Source organism: Ambystoma mexicanum, chromosome 5p, assembly GCF_040938575.1.
Source record: "Ambystoma mexicanum isolate Mex_15411 chromosome 5p, UKY_AmexF1_1, whole genome shotgun sequence".
NCBI lineage: Eukaryota > Metazoa > Chordata > Amphibia > Caudata > Ambystomatidae > Ambystoma > Ambystoma mexicanum.
This window is the reverse complement of record NC_090930.1, coordinates 533351952-533378769: the sequence shown is the minus strand read 5'-3', so window position 1 is coordinate 533378769 and position 26818 is coordinate 533351952. Positions and strand designations below refer to the sequence as shown.

Here is a 26818-nt window from a genome sequence, read left to right as displayed (position 1 = left end):
TAAGATTGTGATTGGGTCTCTACAGTCAGTGGGTAACTGATGCCCTCCCTTAATGCAAGTCATCTTCAACAGTTATTAGCTAAACGGTACACCATTGGCTATCAAACTATTAGGACCTTCATTATATGGCCTCCTACAATTGGTTGGCACACTTGTACTCTTTTAGAACATTCGATTCTCTAGGAGCACGTAAGCTGGTGGGTGGGCTTGGCCGTACCTTTCCACCCAATTAGCCCATCATCTCTCATCACTCAAGCCGTCTGCCATTCAGATTGTCTTTGAAATCAGCCTCTTAGTTGCTTTTCGTCTCTGGGAAAATGAGGGTGTTGGAGCACGTTCTTATCAAGGTCCAGGCTTGCATGCCCACATCTATTTCCATCTTGGACCCACGCGATCAGAGACCGTGAATCTGCCCATTTTATAGCATTTAATTGTCTTAAATGAAGTAACTTGGCTCTCATGGTGTTCTCTCATTGCAACTTTACAAGGAACAATTTTGCTTCTTACGCTTTACTGCCTTTGAGAATAGATAACCAGTTCTTGGCTGCCTCAGCCCTTTTGACACCAAGCCAAGCAGTCTTCCTTTGATCCATCTTGGAGCCTCAGTTTATTCTTTGTTTTGACACACACACAGCTATCGATCCTCCTTTCTCCATGGTTTGAGCTTACTAAAATTATAGCATTGAATGTCCAGAGTCTATACACGTATATATATATTGGCGGCATCGCCTGCAGTCTATTCACTACGTATAGCCAGCCTTATGATTACTTTATGAATCTTTATTTCACACATGAACGTCTTCTCGATTCCTTACTTCGCCATCAGATTCTATACGTTCTATTCCTTTATTCCTTCTCTTCTTCGGTCATTCCTTTCAGTGTGTCACTCTCATCTCTTGTGACGTCACCAGCCTCTCTTGTTCACATCTTCGCACTTCTTCGGGGCTCTCTCTCAGGAGACCGTCATCTCTTCTGGGATACATCATGTAGGGTTTTCTCAATAGATACCTTATGTCAAAGGCTTTTCACGGTATAGGTACCATTAATGGCATTCTGGTTTCGAACATATAGGCATAAAAGGGGCGGGACTCCCTGCAGAGGCATTCGGCTGCTCCTCTACACCCATATTAGTGAAAAGTTCATTTGGCCAGGAATATATGCCGATATTAAAACCTTCATACAGATATGTGAGATATGTCAAAAGACCAGCAAAAATATTCCTCCCCCGGCCCTGTTAAATCCATTACCTATATCAGAGGTCCCATTCTGCCGAATAGGGATGGACACCATTGGGCCCCTTGAAAGCTCTAAACTGGGAAATACATTTGTCTTAGTGATTGTTGATTATGCTACCTAGTATCCTGAGTCCTTCCCCATGAGGAATACTATGACCTAACAGATATTAAAACACCTGCTAACATTTTTTTCCCAGGTCGGGTTCCCGAAAGAAATACTTACAGATCAAAGAACACATTTTATGAGTTAGCTCATGGGAGAAGTTAAAGAGTTATTAGACATCACTACATTAAGAACCTCAGTTAATCATCCTCATATAGATGGATTGGTAGAACGATTTAATAAGACTCTGAAGACCATTCTAACAAAGTTAGTTGGTGAAGGCAGGAAGGATTGGGATCCCATGATTCCATGGTCCTTGTTTGCTGTAAGAAAAACCCCTGAAGCATTGACTGTATTTTTACCCTTTCAGCTATTGTATGGCAGAGAGCCAAGGGATGTCTTGGACATGCTCAGGGAAATCTGGGAAGAAAAGGAGGATACCCCAATGCCGCTGTCTCAAACCACAAATCCGTTACAAGAACACATGAACCTAGTCAGATCTTTAGTCCATACCCGCATGGAGAAAGCTCAAAGCCAACAGAAGCTTTCATATGATAAGAAAATAAATCTAAGAACATTTTCAGTGTGTCAAAAAGTTCTGGTTCTCTTGCCAATTTAGGAGAATAAATTAATCTCGAAATGGCACAGAACTTTTGATGTATTGGAACGGGTAGGAACATGCAATAATCAGACAGGCACCAGAAGACACATATCTAACACGTCAACCTCCTAAAAGAGTGCAAGGAAAATCCAGCATTCTACCACACTCCAATATGTTCTTGTTTGGCACCTCAAGAAATGGATAACGTAGAATTAATACTCCAACATCTCCCCTTTGAAAAACAAGAAAGTTTGAATGATCTTGTTTCCGTATACCCTCCGTGGTGCGTCACAAAATGCATCAGCAAATGCATTTTGTGATGCACCAGGGAGGGTATGCGGAACATACCATTACATACGGACCTCACCGTGAAAAGTAGTTCATTTACAGTCTTATAGACTTTCAGAGGCAAGGAAAAAGATAATTATTGATAAAGTGGGAAGTATACTCAGAGCTAATGTCATTGAGCCTTCTTCTAGTCCTTGATGACCTCCCATTCTACTGGTGACCAAACCAGACCAAACCTGGGGCTTTTGCATAGATTTTAGTCAAGTCAACACCAGTGGCGGCTGGCCCATAGAGACGGGAGAGGCGGATAGCCACCAATAATGCCACCCTTCCACCATGTCCACGAGTAACAGCAAAATCCTGTTACTCATGGGCATGGTGGGGGCAGCAGTGAATGTGCAGCGGGGAGCGCTGAAATCAACGATCCCGGCCTAGCAGGGAAAGCCAATAAACGTGGCTGAAAAGGATTCCTGGGGGAAATAATATAGGAACCCCCCAAGGCATCCTTTTCTTCACCCAGCGCCTGTCCTTTGCCTCAAACAGACCAGGGTGGGGTCTGCAAGTCTGACACCACCCCAGTCTCTGCAAGAGATAGGACAGGGGGTGGGAGCTGATCCAGCCTCTGAGCATAGACCCTCCTCTTCAGAGGAGGGTCTATGCTCAGAGGCTGAGAGCTCAGGGCTACGAGCCAGTGATGTCACTGAGCCCCACCCACATGCTGGGACTTTACAGAAAGAAACGAAACCAAACACAGTGCAGGTTCTATTTGGTTTTGTTTCCTAAAGAGGGTTGTTGTTGGACCCCCTTTGGAAAACGAAACCAAACAGAGCCTGGGCTGTGTTTGGTTTCAGTTCCAGCATGTGGGGTGGAGCTCTTTCAGTAGTCCACAGTGTGCCACATGTTGCAGGCACTGGAGGATCTCATCTGGGCCTGGCGCTGGACCAGGAAGGTGGCGCAGCAGCCATCAGACTTCAGTCAGGAATGTTTTTTCTCCACATTCCTCGGCTCTTATTAAGTTATTTTTTCTTTTTTTTGGTCGGGTGACACTCAACCAAAAAAAAGAAAAAATAACTTAAAAGAGTGAGGCCTGCTGCTGCAGTGCTGACAAGCTCAGATCGAGCTTAAAACTCCTGTGTGATCGCTTTCTGACACTTTCTGAGTCGTCCGTCCTGGTCTATTCTGTCCGTCCATTGAGTGGCTTCTTAGGTCCGTACATTGAGTTAGTAACTCAATGAACGGACCGAAAAGGCCAGGACGGAGGACTCAGAACTACTGTCCGCATGGTGAAGTAACTTCACCATGCGGACAGTAGTTTTGACCATTGCTACTGAATGAATATCCGTTCAAATCAAAATGCACAATTTAATTTGCATCACATTTTATCAGAAAACTCTCCCTTCTTTCTGATAAAATGTGATGCAAATTAAAATGTGCATTTTGATTTGAACGAATTGCTTGTTTTCCCGAGTCACAACCCACCTGGACACACAGGCTACGTCCCTGGCTCTGCAACCAGTGCGTAATGAACTCGACAACACGTTTCTTTTGTCATCAGCAGCATAGCCTCTCTTATGCATAATGGTGAATTTCCAACTGAAAGACCACCAGACACCTTGCAAATCTGTGACAGTTAAAGCGAGCAACACAATCAAGTACCCTTTGAAAATGTATTCATACCCATAATGCCTAATAGCTAGTTATGCAAAAAAGTGAAGTTTGCTTTGATGTCATTAGTTGAATGTTCTTAAAACCATACGGAGGTTTGTGAAGAATCTCCAAACCCAAGTGAGTTTATTACACAACTTCTATTATTGTGTGTCTTAAAGCGCTGAAAATAAAGTGGGTAAATGGATATTTTGCCTTTTGCATCTTGTAGTTTTCCATTCAGGATGTGGAAAATAAAGGTACACTGATATGTATTTGGCTCCACATGCTGCTATAAGGATTTACATGTAGTCATAATTCTTTCCTATTCAATTTCTTTATTTTGCAAGTAAACGCTATAGGACAGTATTATTGTAGGCCTTGACGCCCAAAACTGAGAGTGGGTTCAAAACCCCTGCTTTGCTGTGTAGTGTGTGTGATCTAGGGCAAATAATGAAATCACACTCTGACTTTAGCTACAAAAATTGGAATGCTTATAAGTGATTACGTTTACACCCTTACAATACAACTGTTTTGATACGTGTAAGGACAAATTGGTGTACACTGGTGATCCTCTGCTAGTGGCTCCAATACTGTCACATAGAATTGCATTATTGCTGCACTGGCCCTCCCCCAGTCTCGTATCACTTGATTTGACAGGCAGTTTCACCAGTCAGCCAGTGCACCAGAGATTCTAGTATAGTAGACTAACTGTGGTAGAACTAACATTACATTTTCGCCCCTGTTGTTCCCAGCCACTGAAGTTGCTTGGCCCATCTAGAGTACTGCCCCACACTCTGCTATATCCTGTTATGCTATGATATTGAGTCTTTCATTGCACACCATCTTCCATTTTCACACTTTCTAGGACCTACAGGATCTGCAAGAAGTGGATGTTTTCAGACTTAAAGGAGACTGCTTGCAACATTGAACATACAAAATTATTTATTTTTTTAGCTGTGGGCCCATTACAGATGCAGGAAACTCATCCAGGCTGTGTGGGGAAAAATACATGCAAATCTCCTAATGTGCATAAGGATTGCACCAACAAAAGTGTCTTCACGGAAAAGGCCATTGAAAGGAGCATCATCAGTCTTTGCTACTTGGAGGCTCCAAGTATCAAAGACTGTTGATGCTGCTTGGAATGGGTTGGAGACAACATGGAAGTGACTTTAGAAAAAGTTGCCAGAAGTAAACCAAGTGGCAAATAACTTTGTGGTGCAAAACGGAATTGCATTAATAATATATATTTAGCAACACTATAGTCACCATTCAGCATTGTTTTTAAATTTATAGTAGCATGAGATTCACTTCATGGCTTATGTTAATATATCATGCAGCATGATATATTAACATAAGGTATGAAGTGGATCCCTTATGGAACTGCAGATGAGACAGTGTGATTAAATCATTTTCCCAGGATCACACACTTTGGTTAAATGGTCAAACTGGGACAACTGAGCACATCTTCCCTGGTTTAGTTGTTATACGTATTTATTAAGGTTTTGCTTTGCATTTCATGTGCTTAAATAATACTTCATGTATAACAATGCCTTGGAAGCAAACCGCATTACATAATGAACAAGCCTTTCATAGTAAACTAATTATACACGGTATAAATCGACATAGAAATAAGGTGAGCAATAAGAGTATGGCTTCAGTTTATTCTCCCCATCCTGCATGTAAAGTCACCATAGCATCATGCAGATTAATATGAGGCTAACAAATCCCCCTTGGGTTTTAAAGCCATAGTCATTATTTCATAAAGCATACAGCATTATGCACCCTTCTCACACTGGCCTGGGCACTGCACTGAAATGCACCCAGAACAGTATTCAGAGAGCAGGCTGCTTTGCACAGACACGGGACAAATAACAAAGTTATTTGTCCCGTGTCTGCGCAGAGGAGAGAGCTGCAGCAAAAGAAGGATTCATAACTATTCAGCAGCCATTCAATGACTGAATAGTTATCAATTCCTCATTCGCTGCTGCATACGTTAATAAAGAGAAGATTAAATAGCTGCCAATTATCATGAGACAGCAGGAGTGCAGGGAGCTGATGAAACATACATCATGTTTCATGAGCTTCCTGCTGGCTCGCTGTCTCGTGATAATTGGCAGCAATTTAACTTTCTCTTTATTAAATAGATTATCTCCATTATAAGTCTGCCCTCTAGGTGTGCCTCAGACTGCTTTCCACTCTAAGCAAGGGGGCAACCACCATCATGTCAAAATGGGCCCCTACACATGTTCAGCCGGGTCTGCTGCTGAGTGAACATCCAACTGCTCACGAGAATTAACTAAATGGATGAGGAACACACCAGAGCGAACCCCAGCCAAAAGCGGCTTGGACAGTGTAGGGTCGCCCGTGAGTCACACGCTCACTGGGGTGTATTCCTCATCCATGTAGTTTTTGTTCCCACAGATTTGGTTGCAGTATACACTCGGAGTGCAGCTTTGCTTTTATATAGAGGTTTCTCATGGCTCCGCAGGTTAAGCACTTGCTTCAGAAATCTCTGTGCAACTTGTAGACAGGTATGCCAATCACAGCAGGGGTTACTCATTCTTTTAGAGAGTGCTAAACATTGTATTATTGAGTTGCAGTTTAACAGCTATTATTATGGTCTTTAGGATTGGGAAGAAACCCACATGAAACACTATATGACCACATCTTGCTTATAGTAAATGCATTCATTAGTACATTAAATGCACATTAGGCTCTGAACTCTGTCACTGTTCATGCAAGGCTGTGTACTGTGAGTCTGTGGAGCTTAGTACGCTGAAGTCTGAACTTGCAATACTCTCCTCTGTGGGCATTTAAGACTCTGTAACTTGTTGGACTATGTAAGGAACTCATTTTGGCAACAGTAAAGACAGACACAAGTGATCACAGTTCAAGGGTATTTATTGAACTTTATAATGTGTGAGATAAACACCTAATCTAAACCTAAATCTAAGATGGGAGCAAGCTAAGACCATCAAATAATAATAAGGCAGCCGCAGTGGCATCTTGTCAAAATAAAAAGGGCCCATACTAAAAAAAAAACTATTGCCAATCCTTACTACTAAATTACAAAAAGAGTGTGGGATAATGTTCACTGGAAAATAAAGAAGTGTTCACAAAATGATAAGTCAGGATGGTATGGATGGGTCTCCATTCCCCATGTTTGAAGCACACGTCAAGACTCTCGAGCACTGCACACTCCTGGGCCTCGTCTGCACGTGGTTCACAGTTCTGTTTCAACGATATCAAAACCTCCAGAGGCTAAGTCTCTTTCCTGACAAAGTCTCTTGCCTTAGGAGGTCTGCTGCTTTACAATGATAAACAAACAAACAAACAAACAAAAGGTATCTTCGGTACTCTTCACCCCTTGAATCATCCACCACCGGGCTCGGATCCTTCTTGCAACTAAATATTGCTTATATGATTTAAATGTCTTTTTAAATTCCCCACTGCGGTGAACCCTTGACCGGGTTTACTCTTGTCGACACAATGTTCACAGGTGTATTATTCTTGATGCAAAAATAATCAAACACACAAACGTTCTCTTTGTGGTCTTGCACCTTGGGCAATTGTCTCTCACCCCTAGGATCTCCCTCTGTTGAACTTGGATCCTTCTTGCCTTTTCCCTTAGTATCTGTCAGGTTCGGATCAACCTCACAGTTTGGGCCTCCCTCCGTCGGGTTCACTACGAATTTTATTTAATACGGTTCATGTTTTTCGATCACAGTTCATGAGTTGCTCATTTTCATCAGAAAGTTGGGTTTTCCTTCTGCTAGATCTATTTCGGCATCACTCTGTCAGGTTCACACTTGCCTTGTTACATAGTTCACAATCTTGTTAAGCGGGGTTCCCTTCCCCTAGCTTTCCTCTGGCCACGGGTCAGAGACCTTCGATTGTATAAGGCATTTCACTTAACCCTTATAGGACCACTCTGATGCCTCACGCCACTCTTTCCTAGGGCCTTCTGGTTCTTGTAGTTTAGAAACAGGTCCTGGTCAGAGTCTTTCGAATGAGCGCCCACGTGGTGCCAGAACCCTCTGCACCTAGACCTCAACTGGGCTTTCTTTAAAATTCAAACACATACACAAGTTCTTTTTCTTTTGGATTCCTTTCATTAAAAATGTTGCCACTTGCAACCTTGGGCTCAACACAGTTCGGTTTACTATCAGCTTCCTCCGACTCACCGGCTGTGCTGAACCTGTTGGCTTCTTTGTTGTCTGGAGTCAAGGATAGTACCACGGTAGCCAGCTTGCCTCTCTGCCTACATTATCAAAGTGGGAGGCCCCCGTGTACCATTGACATCTTCTGCTTCACCCGCTAGCTGTAGCTCCCAGTATTATGATTTCCCTTTTGGAGGCTTTGCGGGTCTGAGGTGAAAAGGGAAAAGGCAATTTCCCCTTCGTCATTCTTCCAGGCTCACCGTCTTTCTTCTCCATTTGAACTGCTAGTTGGGTGTAAGTGTCTCCTCATGCGTTCGCCCTTGCTTTTGTGCTCTGCCTTTTATCCCTGTGGGGAGGGTAAAGGGTTGTCAGGTGTGCGTGGTTATTGTCAATTGGCTGACTCTGCCTGACCCTTGGGTAGGGACATGTCAAGTAAACGGATTTGACACTAGTCCGTTGTTTGTCACAGTATGAGAAAGTGTTTGTGTTGGAAAAGGAGGGTGGTGGAGTTTCTGAGTATCCTAAGCAGTAGGATGGAGAAAAGGTGTTATACAGGTTTATAGAACTTGTACGAGTGAGATTTGTTGGGGTTGTGGAATGAACAGAAATTGCTAGAGTTTTTATGGTGACTTGAACAGGGGAGATTGTGGGAATGGTAGTGTGTTGTCAAGGCAAACTGAGAGTTCTGGAAATAAGGAGTGGGATTGGGAGAAGAATAACTAGGAGTGTTCGGGTAGGGAAGAGAAAAACAAGGATTATGTGAGATGTGGCCTCTGAGTGCAACTGGGGTTGAGTTCCTACGGGGTTTACCAGATATAGAGTGGTCACAGGGTTTGGGCAAGAGAGATTCATTGTGAGGAAGGGAGGCAGATGTGGTGCAGCCTACAAAGCTTTCAGGGATTTCGTCCTCTCCTTCTTCCCCGGTATAATACCACGTCTCCCTTTGGGTATTTCCCCAAGTACAACCCCGGGCTCCCCTACACAGGTGACCCTCCCTAGCTCATCCACCGCCCGGGTTGGGATCTGAGAGCGCCAGCCTTTCCCATGCAACCTGAATAAGGTATTCTCAAGGTCAGCTTGGGAGAATACCCTCAGGTTTCTCACAACATGCACATTGGCAGTCTGTACTGTTGGAGTATATGATTCACTATAGGTTCTGCCTCTAGTTTCAGTAGGTAAAGATGCTAAAAAAAAGTCAGCTTTCTTTGCAGGACTCACGTGTAAATGTGAAGGTGTTTATTACAGAATAGAAGATAGGAGGATTCCTGGAACAATAAGTAAGTCTGTGTGAGTGATACTGGATCCTGACCTGTGGGTATGAAGTAGGGAGGGGAGTACAAGGACCACTAGGTCCAAGCTTCCACTAGTGGAGGTAACTGAGTCTAGACCCCAGGAGTCCTGTCTACTGCCAATGCTTACATCTGGGATGTTTTTACAATTTTGACCTCGACCTTTTGGGTTGAGGTAAACGTTGGAAGTGTTTTATTAGGTATTTGAACACACAGTATTTTTCTGTATGCAGTTTTTATCACATATGGAATTCTTAGAAAACCACATGGGGTAAATAACTCAGAAATGCTACTTGTTTTATGTTTACTGCCCAACTTCAAATAAGTCCCAAAGTGCTTTGTCACGTTCCTCTGGTCCTACAATTTTATTATTTTCTTTGATATGTGCATTTGATAAAGTGCCATCTGCCACTAATGTTACCAAACAAAGCTGATATATATGGGGTGCTAATGATACCGTATGGAAACATGCACACATGCTGCAGGTCGCTTCTAAAAGGCTACCGTGTCTAAAGTGTCCTGCAAAACCATTTAGTAAAGTTGGCCACCCAGATCTTCGGCCCTTACAAGGTAAACACTTGCACTTGGGTCATTTGTTGATTAGCGACACAGTTGCATACTGATAGAAAACCTATTGCACAAGGGATTGAAATTACCTGCTTTCTGAATGTCCACTTCAATGGAACAAAGTATATGGGTTTTAAATTGCTCAGAGCCACTTAGCTCTTGATTGCAGCCTAGAAGGGCTGTTTAGCCTTAACCAGAACTGCTACTAACAATTATATTTAGCTCCTAGTGCCAAACAACTATACCTATGTGACATCATAAACTCTGTTTGCTAATTCTTATATAGGAGTAGCAATAGGACTGCTCTGAATGACAATATGCTTTTTGTTTGTTTGAAATATTTTCAGTGATATACAAATTAATGGTCTTCTGTATTTGGTTGCATAGAGCGCTGCACTTGAATGAACGGCCTGTTTACATCTAGACTTACTTGATACTCTTGACAGAATTGAATCAACTCAAGGTAAGACATGAGTGGATGGTAATGCTTCTGTACCAGGGGTAGAAATTGATTTTTTGGTGAGCACACCAATCTGTTTTGCACATGAGATGACCAGGATATATGTTCCATACTGCTTTGAATGTCGCTTGAATGTGTTAATTAACCGCCCTTATTCATATCAGCAAAGATACAGAGTTAATATCACATATGTATGTTTACATGGCGCCAGTTGGCCTGGGGAGTCAAAAGCAGCTCTTAGTAACTGATGGTTTCAAGCTAACCATGCTCTCCATAACTATGTACTTTATATAAATAGACTATCTCTATGGTTAGGCCAAAAAGTAACTCCTAGTTATGGGTGTGAAACTAACTGGGATTCTCTATGCTTTAAACAGTAGTGTAATAACTCTGAGTTCCTTATTATTGTAATCCCTGGCTATCAGTCAAAGAAGCCTGGAGCAAATGGTTGCATCTACAAAAAGAAAAACAATACAACAGTCTGACAAAATTCAAGGCAATTGGCACATTACATATCCAATTATAAACTCATTGAGTATTTAAGCAAATTCTGATTCTATTTTTAACTACCAAATCCAGGAAGATTCACCTGCGTTATGAAATCTTCTGTCACATTATTTAAGACACGTATAACTCCTGCAGTAAAATTATATAAGTAGGAACATGTTTAAGGGATGGCAGTGGCACTCTTTACCCAGCACTTACTTGCCTTAATGATGGAAGCATATCTGTGCCCTTGTAGGATATGGGCACATACATGTCCTTCTTTGTAAAATGACCCTGTGTACTATCAGTAACCTGGCATCTCTGGTAGTAGAATATTGTGTGGGTACTCCTCTGAGAACTGCTTGTATTTTATGTATTTTTCTACAACTTTTCATGTAAATTGTGCTGGGAAATGAACTATTTCCACTCCTCATTTAAAAATATTTCTCCTGGGGGTGAGAACCCCCCCAGATCCTCCTCTGCTGCTTCGGCATGGTCGCTTTGCTCGTTCGCTCGCCACTGTCTTCATCAAACATACATTTGCACCCTACCACTTTAAAAGTTCACCAGCCGCCACTGGTCAGCGCTATCTCAGCCTTTGATGCATATCCCATGCCTCGTATAGATGACCTGATAGACAAGCTAGGAAATGCAGTATTCTTGTCAACATTAAATTTAACTAAGGGACACTGGCAGGTTCCTTTACATGGCCCAGACAAGGAAAAACAGCCTTTTTGACACTGATAGGATTTTTCCAATTTAAGGGGCTACCCTTTGCTTTACACAGTGCACCTGCGAATTTCCAAAGACTAATGGATGAGATTTTACAGCACTATTCTGATTTTAGCGGGGCATATATTGATGATAGGATTATTTATAGCCCAACATAGGAAGACCATCTTTATTATCTCTATACCATTATGAGAGCCCTACGAAAAGCCGGACAGAGAGCAAACATAAATAAATGTGGATTAGCTCAATCGGCTGTAAAATATCTAGGCTTTTTTGTAGGAAATCGTAGTATACCGCATCAGCAAGAAAAAGTAAGAGCCGTTCTAAACGCACCAACACCAAGACCAAATGAGACATTAGAGCATTTTTGGGTTTAATTGGATACTATTGCAGATTTATCCCTAATTTCTCAGAAAAAACATTGCGGTTGACTGACCAGCTAAAAAACGCTGAACCAACAAAGATCAGTTGGACTGATGAGGATGAAATCTGTTATAATAAGTTAAAACACATAAATCCCATACTGAAAGAGGTGTGGACATCTCAAAAAACATTATGCTTCAGACTGACGTCTCTCTGACTGGGTTAGGGGCCATATTATCTTAAGTACATGACGGCTTAGAACTCCCTATATTATTTGATAGTCGCAAGCTATTTCAGAGAGAGAAACTATTAAGTGTTAGAGTTAGAAACGGTAGTCATCAAGTGGGCCATCCTTTACTTTAAATATTACCTCCTTGGAAGAAAATTAATTCTAGTTACTGATCATTCTCCCTGGTCTGGATAAGTCAGCGAAAAGAATCTAACCCCGTGTTATGCAATCGTTTCTGGAATTAAAGCCATACTGTTTCATATTGGCATATCGGAAAGGCAAAGATCAGTGCAATGTGGATTTCCTTTCACGGTGCCCCTGTGAAAGAGATTTGTCCACATTGCATAAGGGAAGGGTATGTGAAAAACCAGAGGGTGTTTCACAAACTAGACCCTGGGTACCCTTACTCAGGTGGCCAGGGAAAGGCCATCACTTTTGGATCCCAACCCTGGGGGTGGACAAGCGAAGTAGGATCACCTGCGTAGGGATTCCTCAGGGAGGGGGGAGAAACACCCAATGGTGAGACATGGTATCTCCCCTTTTCCACAACCCATCTAACCCCTATCCCTCTTGGTTTTATGGGAAACTACAACTCTCATAATTCCTCCCCACTTTGTCTTGACAATAGTACTGCACCAAGCAAGATGAGCAATGAGGTCATAAGGATTACCTCCCCTGACTTGCATTGGCCCTGTCCCTGTAATGAGGCCAGGCAGAGTCAGGCACGCAGCTCTAATAATGTACATCTGGCATTTATTAAGTCTCCCAGTGAAAATAAAAGGTGGCCCGCACAGACACACTTTGAGCCAGGCTGGCTACGAGAAGGAACAACTTTTCCGATTCTGAGGCGGATGTGAAACAGGCTGTGGGAGTTGGAAGGAAAACGTGCTGAACAACAATTGATAGGATCGAGAAAAAGGCAGGTAAGATTTCCAAGCTTTCGGGAAGTTGTGAGTTTTCGAAAAGCAGAACAAGCGGAGGAAAGAAACCTTAACTGTGCCAGAAAACAGCCTGCAACCCTCCCGGTTGAAATGCAAAGTTGTGGGGGGGGGGGGGGGGCAGAGGAGGCATTGGTAACAACCTTCAGCTGCGAGAAAAATGTGAAAGACATTCAATTAACACAACTGGTGAGTTATCAAGCACAACAAAAGTCTGGTTGATGTCAAAGGGAAAGTGACTGAGATTTAAAAGTTGAAGGATGCACATGTGCCGATAAAACACAAATGAAGAGAGCAATTGTTAAAAGAAAAGGATACAGAGTAGCAGAGTGGTCCTGCGAGAGGAAGTCACACATTAGAAAGTCTCTGTGAAATGTTATGAATTTTTGAAAGATATTACAAGTGGAGATCAAATGAAAGAATGTTAAATAAGAGGAAAATGAAATATGTGAAATATGAAACATGCCAAGGGGGAAAAAGTAGAACTTGCCAAGAGGGCAAAAGTAAAATATAAAGAACTTTGGAAAAGGCCAAGAAAGCAAGTGAAAGAGTATAAGAACTATAAGTACCAGGAGGCATTGGTGCTGCAAGAGAAGATTGTGAATTGAAGGAGTATGGAAAGAGAGGTCGAAGTGGTCATGCATAGGTATATGTAAATTCACTGCAGTTTTAAAAGTCTTCGAAAGTGAAAGATCTTAGATAAAACGTGGGGAAGGGAACCCCTTGAAGAACAAGACATTCTTGAGCCGGCAGAATGAAGCCTGTGCAGAACTGTAAGAAATTTGTGATAAAGTGAAACCAGACAGGCTCGAGCCCGGCAGAGGGAAGCCTGTGCAGAACTGTAAGAAATTGAGAGCATATGAACTGAGGATTGATGACAAGGCACGTGAAGCCTAAGAACTGATTGAACTACCAGAAATTGAAAGCCTAAGATTGATCTCTTGAACTGTACCAGTAAGCCAAAGTGTGCAAGACTGATAGAACTGTGCCATCCACCTATCCTTTGTTTATTAAGAGACTCTCTAGACCCCGTGGGGTTGAACCCGGGGAAGGGAGTTGGTGCTGAAGCCATTTTATCATTTCTTTTTGACACACTATTTTCCTTTTTGTATTCCCTTAACACATTTGTTTTCTTGAGAAGGAGGTCAAAGTTATGTTTTCTTAGTATAGGCCTTTTTACTTTTGACCAGGCTGACTTGGACGTATTTGTTAGTGTTTAATGGTCGAGATGACTGCCATTTTAGAGTTAAGGCCATTTTAGGAATTCTACTATCCGAATCCAATTCGTAATTAAAGGTTTTTAGAAACTTGAATGCATTGTGTCTGTGTATACTGCGCGATACCATGTCTTCTTCCCAAGAGCTATTAACCGACAAGAATTAGAAATGTAATTAGAATGCCTAGTATTAGTCAGAACTTAATATACATAGAATTGATCATAGAAATTAGTGCTTATGTGTGAGAAATAGAGAGATTAATGTAGGAAGGTCAATTTTGCTTTTGTAAACCTGCTGTTTATGGTTGGCAACATTGTGGTAAGCCCCCCTGCATAAAGCTGGCGACCACATTTATTTGATTTTACTCTAATCTTTATTTAAATAAATTCAAGTTTTGACCACACTGCCTGTTTCTTGCCAGGAATGTGGGGTACGGCTGTGTAATTTGGGGGCATGAGATTGGCGATACTCATTGATTGCCAATTCAATATTCTAATCAAAATATATCTCACATGAAGGCACCAGATAAGCATTGAACGTGGAGATTTCATTTAGCTGCCGAAGTCAATGAAAATCACCATGTGTTCACAGGTTTTGGGACAGGGGTCACTGGTGATGACCACCCACTGTATGACTTAATGACTCCCAGGTTAAGCAACGTTTTCAGCTCCTCATAGAATATTTGTTTCCTGGCCTCAGGAAACCTAACTGGCCTGCACCATACAACTTATCTAGGTGGTTCTTGAATCTTGTGAAATACCCTCTGTACTCATCTGGATTTTGCGGAGAACACATTTGCATAGCCATCAATCAGCTTGGCACGTATTTGGTGTGTGGTTGTGGATAGCAACTCTGGCGAGGTTACTCCTGGACTTCGATCGCCATGGGTGCTTCCCTCATGTTGTTTACATATCACAGGAGAAACTGTGGGTTGCTCTTCTCTTCACAGCTCTTTGGTTTATTCATATGGTACAGCTGAGAAGGCTTCAGTCGGTCAGCTTGTTAGACCTTGTATGTTAGGGGTGAGGCTATTACTTTGTCTCCACTTGAAAGGGGCGTAGTCTGGCTTCTTTATTGTACACCATTTCTTTCTTGACCTGGGCATCTTGCCGAAGGTTTCTAACCATTTTGCACATCTTCTTCATGGACTGCGGTTTCTTACAATAAGATGGTCACTAGCCTGCTGGCTGTTGGGCCCCTCCCATTCCTCATGGATGATGCTCATTACATCACAGGACTTCTGCTATATACCAACTCAAATGGAAAGAAGTTTGTGTATGATTGCAGCATTTTCTGGATTTCTAACATAGCCCATGGAATTAAGTAATCAAAATTTCATCAGTTTTCAACTACGAACTAGCTTCTTGGGATGTGCTTCAGCATTTGATTGATATTTATCAGCACCTTCATTTGGCTCATTAGTTTCAACATGAAACCTGTGAGGATTTCAGCTGGAAAACCCACTTGCACAAAGAAAGATATGAGAATCTTCAAGATGTCTTTTGTGGTGTTGCTTCTTTAAAGGGAAGGTATCAGCACATAGTGTCACATAGTCAACCATCACCAGGATATATTAATTCTCTGACTTGGAAAGTTCCAAGGGGCCGGCTATGTCCATACTGATCCTTAAGAATGAGACCTCAATGATTGGCAAAGACATTAGAGGTGCTTGAGGAACATCATCTGGCGATGTTCTTTGGCAGAGAAGAGAGCATGTGCAGAACTGTTTGATCTTGGCATATTCCCCAGGCCAGTAGAACAGACTGAGCAAGGTCTTCTGTGTTTTCTCCAGTCCGAGATGCCCTGCCATCAGGCTAGAGTGTGCCAATTCTAACACTACCTTCCAGAATTGCTTCGGCACCAATAGATTGTGATATTTGGTGGCTTCCCCTCTTGGACTGACATTGACTTGATAATGAATGCCAATCAGGAGTCCATTCTTTTGTGATGTTTTCAGAGCTTGGCTCTCAGCTTCTGATACCAAGTTCTTCTGAACCTGCTCTAGAAGAGGGTCCATTCTCTGGGAATCAGCCATTTCTATTGAGGCTGGTCCCTGAACCCCTCACACCTGGGTCTATTCTTCAGTTGCCTCTGTCATTTCACCAATCCCTGCTTTGGCTCTTTCAGTGGCTTCCAACGTCTCTAACCCCTTGATATCTGGGACCAGAATCTTCTCACTTATGAGTTGTGCTATGGGTTGGCCAGGTTTCACAATATAAGAAGTTCCAGAGTTTCAACATGATTACCTTTACTTCTCTCTGGTAATCATGGTCAATAACTCCTGCTCTGACCTCGATGAATACTTGTGGACCAACCCAGATTTTGGGGCAACTCTTCCTTAGGTTGCCTCACATATTTCCATTTGTAAACTGGCACAAACCATGGTTTGGCCTCTTGGAGGGATGGTGGCATTGTCACCAAACAAATCACGCCCACTGTTCAGAGGTTTACCCTTGTAGGGATTCAGGTAATGTTTGTCAGTATAACTAACCCAAGCCTTTTGGATTGCAGTGGGTGACCTCTGCATCTGGGTCTGTTGGATCCCAAATGACACCACTTGTCACAGGTGGCCCAAGAAATACTCACAGTCTCATAGATGGTCCAGTGTTTTTTATTTCGGTTTTCAGAGCCATATGACTATCCCTTTCTCTCTAGTCCTGGGGTCAGCAACCTTTAGCTCACCAGATGTGTTGTACTAAAACTGCCATCAATCCTAGCCAGCTTAGGAGTTGTAGTACAAAACATCAGGAGAGCTGAAGGTTGTAGATTCATGGTCCAGTTTAAGCATCCTCCTAACTCAGGCCTCCCTACTCCCCAGGATAGTATATACTACAGGTTTCACCCCACTGTCTAAGTTGTATTGTAACTTGTACTTGAAGTGAAGACCATAAGGCAGAATGCCTTATTTGTCTAAACTCCCTTAGGGTTTTACTAGACTGCCCTGACACTGCCAAGTTGTTATCGCTTTATCAAGGGTTATTTGCATTGTGACTTTCAGACACTGATTCAGTCTCTTTGCCATCAAACCCAGTTATTCACTTACTTTTCCTCTCACTTCATGATGATCTCCTCTTCCTACTCTCCTTTCAGCCCTGCCCTCCTCCTCTTCCTATTTCCCACTTCTCCTTCAGTCCCTCTGATGTCTTTCACTCATTCTAAGTCTTGCCTTTACCCTTATGTTTTATTTTTTTATTTTTATAGCGCACCACCTGCCCATGGGCCTCAGAGCGCACATAAAACAAGACAAGGACGGGGAGTCAGGGATCAGGAGGGGCGAGAGGCAGCCTACATTCAGCCTGGAATCAGGGTGAACAAGTGGGCTTTTTATTTCCTTTTTAACACGCACCAGATTATCCGCCAGCCGACTATGCCCGGGGAGTAGGTTCCACTGCTGCGAAGCCTGAGTATTGAAGGATGTTCCTCCGAAGTGCACCAGTTTGTGTCTGGGCTGTATGAGTGTGGGATAGGTGGAGGAGCGAAGATTCCTTCAGCCTACTTGGGGCTTCACTCTATCAATAAGATAAATAGGATAGGTATTAGAGTGACATTTGAAGGCCAGTGTCAGGACCATATGAGTAATCCTGTGTTGAACAGGCAACCAGTGCAGGACCCTCCTTGCCTCTGAAGCATGTGCACATTTCGGCAGGCCCTGAATGGCCCAAACTGCATTGTTCTAAGCAATCTGCAGGGGTTGTATGTTAAGGTATGTAGTGCCGGCCAGGAGGCTGTAGCAGTAGTCAAGTCTGGAATTAACTAGTGCAGATGCAAGCAGCGCACAGTTGTCGACAGTGAGAAAAGGATGAATATAGTTTATTCGCTTGGTGATAAGGCCACAGGATGATTGGAAGGTAGGCAACGTGTGGTTTCATGGATAATTCCTCATCAAGGACAACCCCCAAGATCTTCACTTTTTTTTGACACAGAGATGATATTACCGGCGATGCAAAATTTGGCATATGCAGGGGCCAATTTATCAAGACGAGCTCTGGATGCCAAAATCAGGAGCTTTTTTTTTTACAGTTTAATGCAAGAGAGTTGCTTGCCATCCAGGCCTGGGTGGCATTGTAAATTGTATTAATGGCAGTCAGGTCCTGCTCGTACCTCTCACTGAGCTCGAAGACAACCTGGGTGTCATCGGCATAATTTGTATAATGGACACCCAGGGCACCAAACATGTCAAGGAGAGGCCGGATATATATGTTAAATAATGGAGGTGACAATCAGGAGCCCTGAGGAACACTGTATGTTTGAAAGACGGGGTTGGAATTTTCCCCACCAATGGAAACCCAGACTGTTCGAGGGCTAAGAAATTAAGAGATCCACTGGGATACTAGATCGGAACAGTGTGCAACCTCCCCCAGTCTTGTCACCAGTAGGGAGTGGTTCACCAGATTAAAGGCCGCAAAGTGGTCCAGAAACATTAGCAGCCCGGGGTGGCCTTTATCCACCATGCCAGCCAAGGTGGATTTAAGGTCCAGCTTGGCGGTTTCCGTCTCATGCTGAACTCTGAAACCCTATTGGCGTAAGCTGAGGATCTTGTGGTCTTCGATGTGCTTCTGTAGTTGAAGATAGGCAAGTTTCTCCATGATCTTTAGGACAAATGGCAAATTAGTGATCAGTCGATAGTTGTCAGTAACATGAGGATCGAGATTGACTTTTTTAAGCAATGGTTTAATCCACACTTCCTTAAGAGAGGAAGGGACCACACCCTTGTCGAAAGAGAGGTTAATGAGTTTAGTCATACACGGGCCAAACATTCTAATGAGTCCTTAATGACATCCACAGGACACCTATCGCCCGGACATAAAGTGGGTTTAAAATTACAAATGATTATGATGCCTTGTTCTTCGAGTAATGGGAGAAATTAAAGCATGGGACTTTATTAGTGTCGGGGCTAGTAACCTGTGGACTGGTCAAATGGATATTGTTTTCCTGAGAGGATGGATTTCTGGCACCAGGCAGAATCCTTTATGAGGTCTTGGTCAGTGGGGGAAGAGTCTTGGAAATCAGTCAGGATCTTGAACAGTTTGCTGACGTTAGAGCAGGCATTATTGATCCTGTTATTGTAGTAGGTGGATTTGGAAGATACAATTTCACCTTTTAATTCCTTCACTGCTAGTTTATACTGTGACAAGGTAGTTTTGGGGTTCTTGCGCCAAGCTCTTTCACATGCTCTTTTCCTCTGTCTGGCAGCAATAATATCATCCGAGACCATGTGTTTTGGTGGACCGCAGGCTTAATGGTTTTATCCTTTTAGCCTTTGAGGCTACACCTCTTCTCCCTCACTCAAATCATTACCCTCTCCTCAGCACTACTACTCCCTCCTCTACCCTTACTCCCTCCTCCACACCTCCACACTACTATGCCCACTCCCACACTAATACACCCTTCTTCACACTACTACTCCTTCCTTCACACTACTACTCCCTCATCCACACTACTACTCCCTTATCCACACTACTGCTCCTTCTCCACACTACTACTCCACCCACATTCTGCTCAAACACCCTCCTTTCACTCATACAAGCACCATTTACTCCCTACATCCCCCTCCTAAGCACATTCACCATTGTTTCAAGGGCAGTCACAACACAGTACCTCATGAACTCACTAGCCAATGCCTCACCTGCTCCAAATATCACCTCTACACTCTACTCCACCTTCCTTCCTCCTGCTGGTCTCTTCGTCATCCACATCCACCTCCTCTGACATTACCCGAACAACCCATAAATTCCTGTTTCTTTGGGTCTCTTTTAACCCTCTCCCTGTCCCCTGGTTTGTTTGCTGTACCTGGCCAATCTCAGATGGGGCTGTCAAATAACAATGATTGCGTTTCATCTTGTGAAATGTACCAGTTTGTGTTAGGGGGTCTGGCCTGGCCACATCTAAGGAAAGTCATAATTTCAACTTGTGGGGCTTTCTGGAATATACGTGGTGGTCCATGGATCTGGCAGCGGTCTCCTTCCTGGCTGGGCCAAGGCTAGCGTACAGTACGCAGCTTTGCAGGTTGATTATGCTCCTGCAGTGTTGACATGCACTCATACAGGACTCCAAGACGGCGTGCCAGGCCTCTGATCTTCTCTCCTGTGACTCTTTGTCTCCGGCAGGGTGTAACAATGCCTTTGTGTGGGGCATTGGGGTAATTCTCTTTCTTACAGGTACTTTTCTCCTATGTCTTTCTGAAAGACAAAGAAACATCTTAGCCATTTGGAGTGTTAGGCACTGTGTGATTCCTGTGGGTACTGTACATAAACAAACTGGCACATGAGGAGAGGATCAGAATTGAGGGCCCTACCGACTGCCTCCATACCATCTTGGTTTAGGACAGGCTCTGAAGTCCTCCCTGTTAAGTCTCCCACAACTGTCTCGGGAGGGTTTCCAATCCCTGTCTAGAATAATTATTCCAATTTGCTATATATGAATGGATGTATGTGTGTATTGTGAATCTTATTTATTAGATATACAATAGTAGGCAGGTTATGTTTTCTTCTATAGGAAAGGTGCCTGTACTTGTAAAGAATGTTGTGGGTAATTTCCCCAGGATAAAGCTAGGGACCACCTTTGATTTTCATTTTGTTTTATCAAACAGATTATTCAGATCAAAAGCAGCATGTTTCATATCCCATAATTTTGGGGTTGAATTATCATGGTAGTAGGGTGTTAGATCAGGTGACACATCCCATACATTGAATATGTAAACTAGATATACTCACTTACAACTGTAAACATAAGTTCTGTCTGGTAATGGCACGGTGTCTACTGGTGTCACACAATTATACAGCCACACCATCTGGATCTGGTATTATCTCAACTTGGTGAGCAGTGCTTCAGTCATGACAGGACTGATGTTTATAAGCCTTCTGGCCTGATTATCTCCACAACAGCTATGTCGGACAATGCCAAGCCAGCTGCTTCCTTGATTCCACTGATGAAGACCAACACCCTCCTCCTACTTCCAAAGCACAAGAACCATTGCTTGCGAAGTCTGCTGGCAACCAGTGCATCATAGCAGTCCTGAGATAAGATAGACACTCTCACACTAGGGTGCTGATCACTGTATTCCTTTTAAGACATAGGAAGGGGATAGAGCTAGAGTAGCTCAGAGTAAAGGAGAGGCCTTCAATTCCCTGCCCCCTCCACTTCCTGCAGACAAAGCACTCTGGATATGATGTCAGCAGGTAAAGGACACTTGTTACAGATGCCTGGATTGGACACAAAGCAACCAGCTTTATTTGGATCAATTCACTGTAGAACTGTGCCTTTATAAGGACAGGAAACCCTATCTTTACTTGATTCATCTTTGAACTTCAAGACACGAAGGATTCACTAGAACTCAGAGTAAAGCTCTGTACCCTAACAATCCCCAGAGAACATTGGGGGTGACACTGCTGTGAACCAAGCCCTCTCCACAGCTTGGAATCCTGTTTTTCCACCTCAAGACATCTCTGAGCTGGCTCAACTGTGCTCAACTCACTTCAAGTCGCTACAGGACCGAGGTGCTGCTTTTGGCACGCTAAGCATATCCAACTGATGCTCTGCTTCTTCAAGCTGTCTTTATACTATGACTTGACTGCAGGCTCGCCTCTGTGGAAGAACCCGACTTGCCACATCCCGAGATTTGAATCGACCTAACAGAAGCATCATCTCTATTCATCTTGAAAGCAGACTGGACCTGCTGGAAGTCACTGACTCACCCACCCCGAATGCTGAGTCGATCCAGCGCATGCACCATTTCATGCCACTCGACCACCTACTTGACCTATTGAGACCCATCGCCTCGAACCTTCTCAAGCAGAGACTCAATCCACAGAAATCCCGAACTTGAAGTGGATTCAATGCTGACTCTTTACTGGATCAATATGACAAGAACATCTTGACACCAGCTCGTCTGCAGGAATGTGCCTAGAAGTCTGGCTCAGTGCTGTTGGGTGACTATAGGTAAATTACCCAAAACCCAAACAATAAAAACAATCGCAAATAGGCCAAATATTCAATGCACCGTTTGCAAGCAAAAGAACATTTTATTACATGCAAAAAATATCAGACAGTCCCATACAAACAAACTAACATGGTGCTCGCACCACCCAAAGAAGTTACAGCTTTTATAGCGGAAAACTGTACATTAACAAAACTATGCATTATAAAGTTTATAACATGATCCCATACTCCCCATTAGCTCACACCTATATTCAAATCGAATTATCTCCGATAGTCCATTACCATGTTGGTCACACATTATCTAAAACACATTCCCCTAAACACGTGACTTGCTATATCGTCATTGTGAAACTTAGGAGGTGATTGACTACCAGGTACATTGTTACCATAATACATTTCTGTAACAAGTAAATATTCTTGACCAGTATGTGATGTGTATCTCTCCATCAAAGCCTGATCAAAGTGTAAATAGCGAGGTCAACTCTGGTTTGATAATACAATGGGCTCCCTTTTTATACCAGAAACTGTGGCCCGCTCAAACAACTCCCTGCCATTGTAGATAAATGTATTGGCCTCAGCTCTGCCCCTCCCATCCCAAATCACAGTACAGCCCTAGCACATCTTCCCCCATATCTCTCTGGAACTATAGAGAGGCAGATGTATACATCATCTATGGACCCCACCCTCTCACCTCCGTCATATTGGAAGAACAGCAAGAGAATACTGCATGGCACCTGGTATCATCCCAATGCCACATTGAAGGTATGAGAGACGTTATCACCGGAGACAACCTTACCGAATGTATCCCCAAACTGATGTGTTAGACATAAGTCTGCAGACACCACTGGACATAGAAGAACTATAAGTTAAGTCTGATAGGTGTGAAGTGATGTCATGAAGAAGAGAAGATACATAGGTGCACTAAACCTGATGTATGGATATGCAGAGAATGAAGATGTGACCAAAGTGACAAAGTAAATATATATGGGAATATGAAGAAAACCATATACAGTTAGAAGATAAGCAACAAGAGATTCATTAGATGTATGTACACAGAAATGCAAGGTAGATATGACAATATAGAAGCATCCTAAAGTAGGAAATATAACCCGAATAAAGCAGCCATGTAGATAAAATGGACGTCGGCCACGTATAATAGTAAGCGAGAAGCCTCGAGAAGGGAAGCCAAAGTTGCAGCGCTGCCAGGCACTGGAATACAGATTTTTGCAAGAACAAAAGATATTTTCTTGGCTCAGAATCAAGGGTGCTGCAGCAAGAAGCAACTGCAAGGCACAAAATGTGTCAAAGAGGATAAGCCATGTACGTAAGACATATTTCTCTTAGATTAAGTAAAGGAGTGAATAATTGTCAGTGCCAGATGTTAAACAATCAAAGATGCAGAAAGCACATGTAATATGGAGCAACCAATCCTGCAGAGGCTGAGGAAAGTAATTGGACCCATTTGTGAAATGGGCGGTGATTGATGGTGCTTGCCCGAATTGATAGTTGTGAAATAATTAATTAAAGTAATAGCAGAATAAAAGGTCTGGTAAGTATTGACAGTTAAAACGACTTGTCATCACTAGTGCAAAATATTATCGAGGTACACACCTAAGATTAGGATATCATGCTGAATAGATAAGAGGTACAGCTAACAAAATGTTCATGCGTTGGCCTCAAGAGGGTTCCCTATCAAGAACAGTATTGCAACACATGACAACATACTTATATGATGTGTACACAGGGAAGAAGTTACACAAAAGGTTAGCTATTTAGAGCTATGGAAAATGTATCCGAACGAGAGAGAAGACCAACCCAAGAAGGATTGAATGCTTAATCAGCATGAAGGAGAGGGCACAGCGCCCTCAGCTCCTCTTTCTCCTTCTGAAGACGATAGTGCAACCACTGAGAAACAGGGATTCTATCCTCGAAAGGAGTTAAAAGCAGCAGTGCGCTATATTAATTCGATATATGCACCCCCCCTTATAGTAGTGAAGATATTACAGAAGAAAGTAAGTCTATAGAACGCGAATATATGCCCTGACGTAGTAAATATGAGGAGCTTAATGACAGAAGGGGCAGACTGAAAGAGATAGAAGAAGAGACCAAGAGACAAAAAGGAGGGAAAGATAAAGCCAATGAAGTGACAGTTGTACAGAATGAGTGGATGGGAGGACAAATATTACTTAAATTGGATAGAAAGGGTATCGATGAAGTTAAAGAAAGAGAAGAAAGAGGGGAAAAGGAAAGAAAGGAAAATGAACAAGAAAGGACATGCAAAGCTGAGAAGGAAAAAAGAGAGGAAGCGAAAGGAAGAACAAAGAAGGTATGAAGAGCAGCTAAAAGAGAGATAGGAAAAAGATGGGGAAAAGAAGAAATGTGAGGAAATAAAAAAACAAAACAGAGATTGAAAGAAAGAAGGCTGCAGAGAAGGTGAGAGGAAGGAGAGAAGAGGGAAATGAGAAGAAGGGAAGAGCAAAAGTAAATGAGAAGGAGCAGAGAACGAATAGAGGATGAAAGAGATCACATTGTTAACAGATGTGTCATATCAGCTGAAAAACGAGAATGATGGGAAGATGTTACAAGATTGCAACAGCCCTTGGACAAGATACCTAGAGTACCAACCTGGGCTGATGAGCATGAGGCAGAAGTCATAGGGAAAAGGATTGGGGAATTATATAGACGGATGAGGAAAGAATATGGTTATGAAACCAGAGAGAGTATCAAAGGATCTCCACCGAGAGAAACAAGAGGTAGATCGGATGACGTAATGATGGATAAACATAGAATGTTGTCCCTAAACAGACCAGATCTTGATGAGGAATGGGATAACAGCTATACCATGGTTTATAATGATGTCGAATGAAGAAAGGGAAGAAAACAAGAGAGCACAAGAAGAGGGCACATGTGGCTCTTCGATAGATCTAGACGTAGCGAAAGGGGTAAAGTGGTCAGATTTAGGAGAACCAGAAGCAAAAACACCAGAACCTATACCATATCCTGAATGACCACAAGGTCTCGGGAGGATAGTTCATTGGCAAAATGCTTGCCTAGGAAGCAAGGCGACATGGAGCACCACAGGTTTGATCCCCGGGTCCACGCTTAGAAACCTCTGGGAATTAAGCACGTTATAAATGACCTATCATATCATATAATGTCATATCAGGACGGTTGCATAGTGTAGGGGAAATGTCTCTGCCTTATATTAGTATATTGAGGTCATTTCCAAGGCGAAGACGAGCAGGCAAAACTAGCACCACCTGGAATACAAGAAGCATAAGTGGATACGACTCTAGAACAGGGATCACACAATTCCCGTTATTAAAGAAAGGGTGAGGACAACCACAATAAATACTGTGGCCACAGATGAATAAAGATAATTTAAAAAGTAAACTACCTAGTTTGACTGCAGGAGAGGTTAAGTGGATTCATGAGTTAGAAAGAATGACAACGGAAAAGACATTAGCGGTGGGTGATGTAAAAGGCCTGTTAGCCGCTATCTTCGGGGAGAGAGCTGATAACATTTGGAGACAAGCGGGATATGCGAATGTGACAGCACAAATCGTGGCACACGATGGAGCACCATTTAATAATTGTAGAATAGACGCATGGAGGACTCTTAGAGTATAGTATCCTGATATGTCAGATATGGGCGTGATTATGACACAGAAAATTGGTGAGAACTAAGATCCTATTGCTTATATTCAGGAGATCCAAGAACGTTGGTGTTTGGAGACAAGAGAACCAAGGGATGAAATGGTGTCCAGTTATATTTTCGAATGTAATATTTTCGAAAGTTAATATTTCAAAAATATTTTTTAAAAAAAACATTATTTCGAAAACATTTTCTTCTAAAATAAAATAATCATTCGAAATACAATGTATGGGAATATTAATTAAATAATTTATTGAAAAGTAAAGTAAAAAATGTGTTGAATTGAACTGTTATTTTTTTTCACCGCTAGATGGTGCAATTGTATAACATAACATGTTGTAATGTATATTAATAATTTTATTTTTGAAAACTTAGTTCATTGTGTAACCTTACGTATGCGTTATGTGTGCGTAAGCGCCATTTTGGAAGTCCGTTCGTTACCATCGGGTGTATTCGCTGCTGCTCTTCCCATTTCTCTGGATTTTTCTTTTTATCGATTTTTTTTTGTTTTCCCCGCGGTTTTGGGATTGCATCATTGGATTACTGGAATGGATTATGGATTTTATCCTTGGATTGTTATTTTTTCATATTTTTTCGCTTGGTTTCTTTTTTTATGGACTCCGGATTACACTTTTTTACCCTGGAATGGATTATTGATTTTGTTCCTGGAATGGATTTTAATTCATTTTTTGCTTTTAATTTAAACTTTTTTTTCTGGCCTGGACTATGGATTCTCCTCGTGGAATGGTTTTTAATGCATTTTTCTGCATTTTGGACACTTCTTTGATTAATTTTATTGACGTTGGAAACTAACTTTGCCATCGTTTCTTTTGATTTTTGATTACTTTGGATGTTTCATGGATTAACGTGGATTTTCGAAAGGGTGAGTATATTAACATTTTAGATTATA

The 26818-nt window shown here is 42.4% G+C and overlaps 1 long non-coding RNA gene across 2 annotated transcripts in view; it reads left to right on the top strand.

Moving 5' to 3' along the window:
* LOC138481679 (uncharacterized) overlaps positions 1-26818 on the top strand; it is a 373247-nt gene that overhangs the window by 148064 nt on the left and 198365 nt on the right. Inside the window, exons 1-2 of one of the 2 annotated variants that reach the window (XR_011274325.1) lie at positions 9241-9311; positions 10278-10353. This is a non-coding gene — a long non-coding RNA (uncharacterized lncRNA). Of the gene's footprint in view, positions 1-9240; positions 9312-10277; positions 10354-26818 lie in introns of those variants that run through there. The other variant, XR_011274326.1, reaches the window with a different exon arrangement.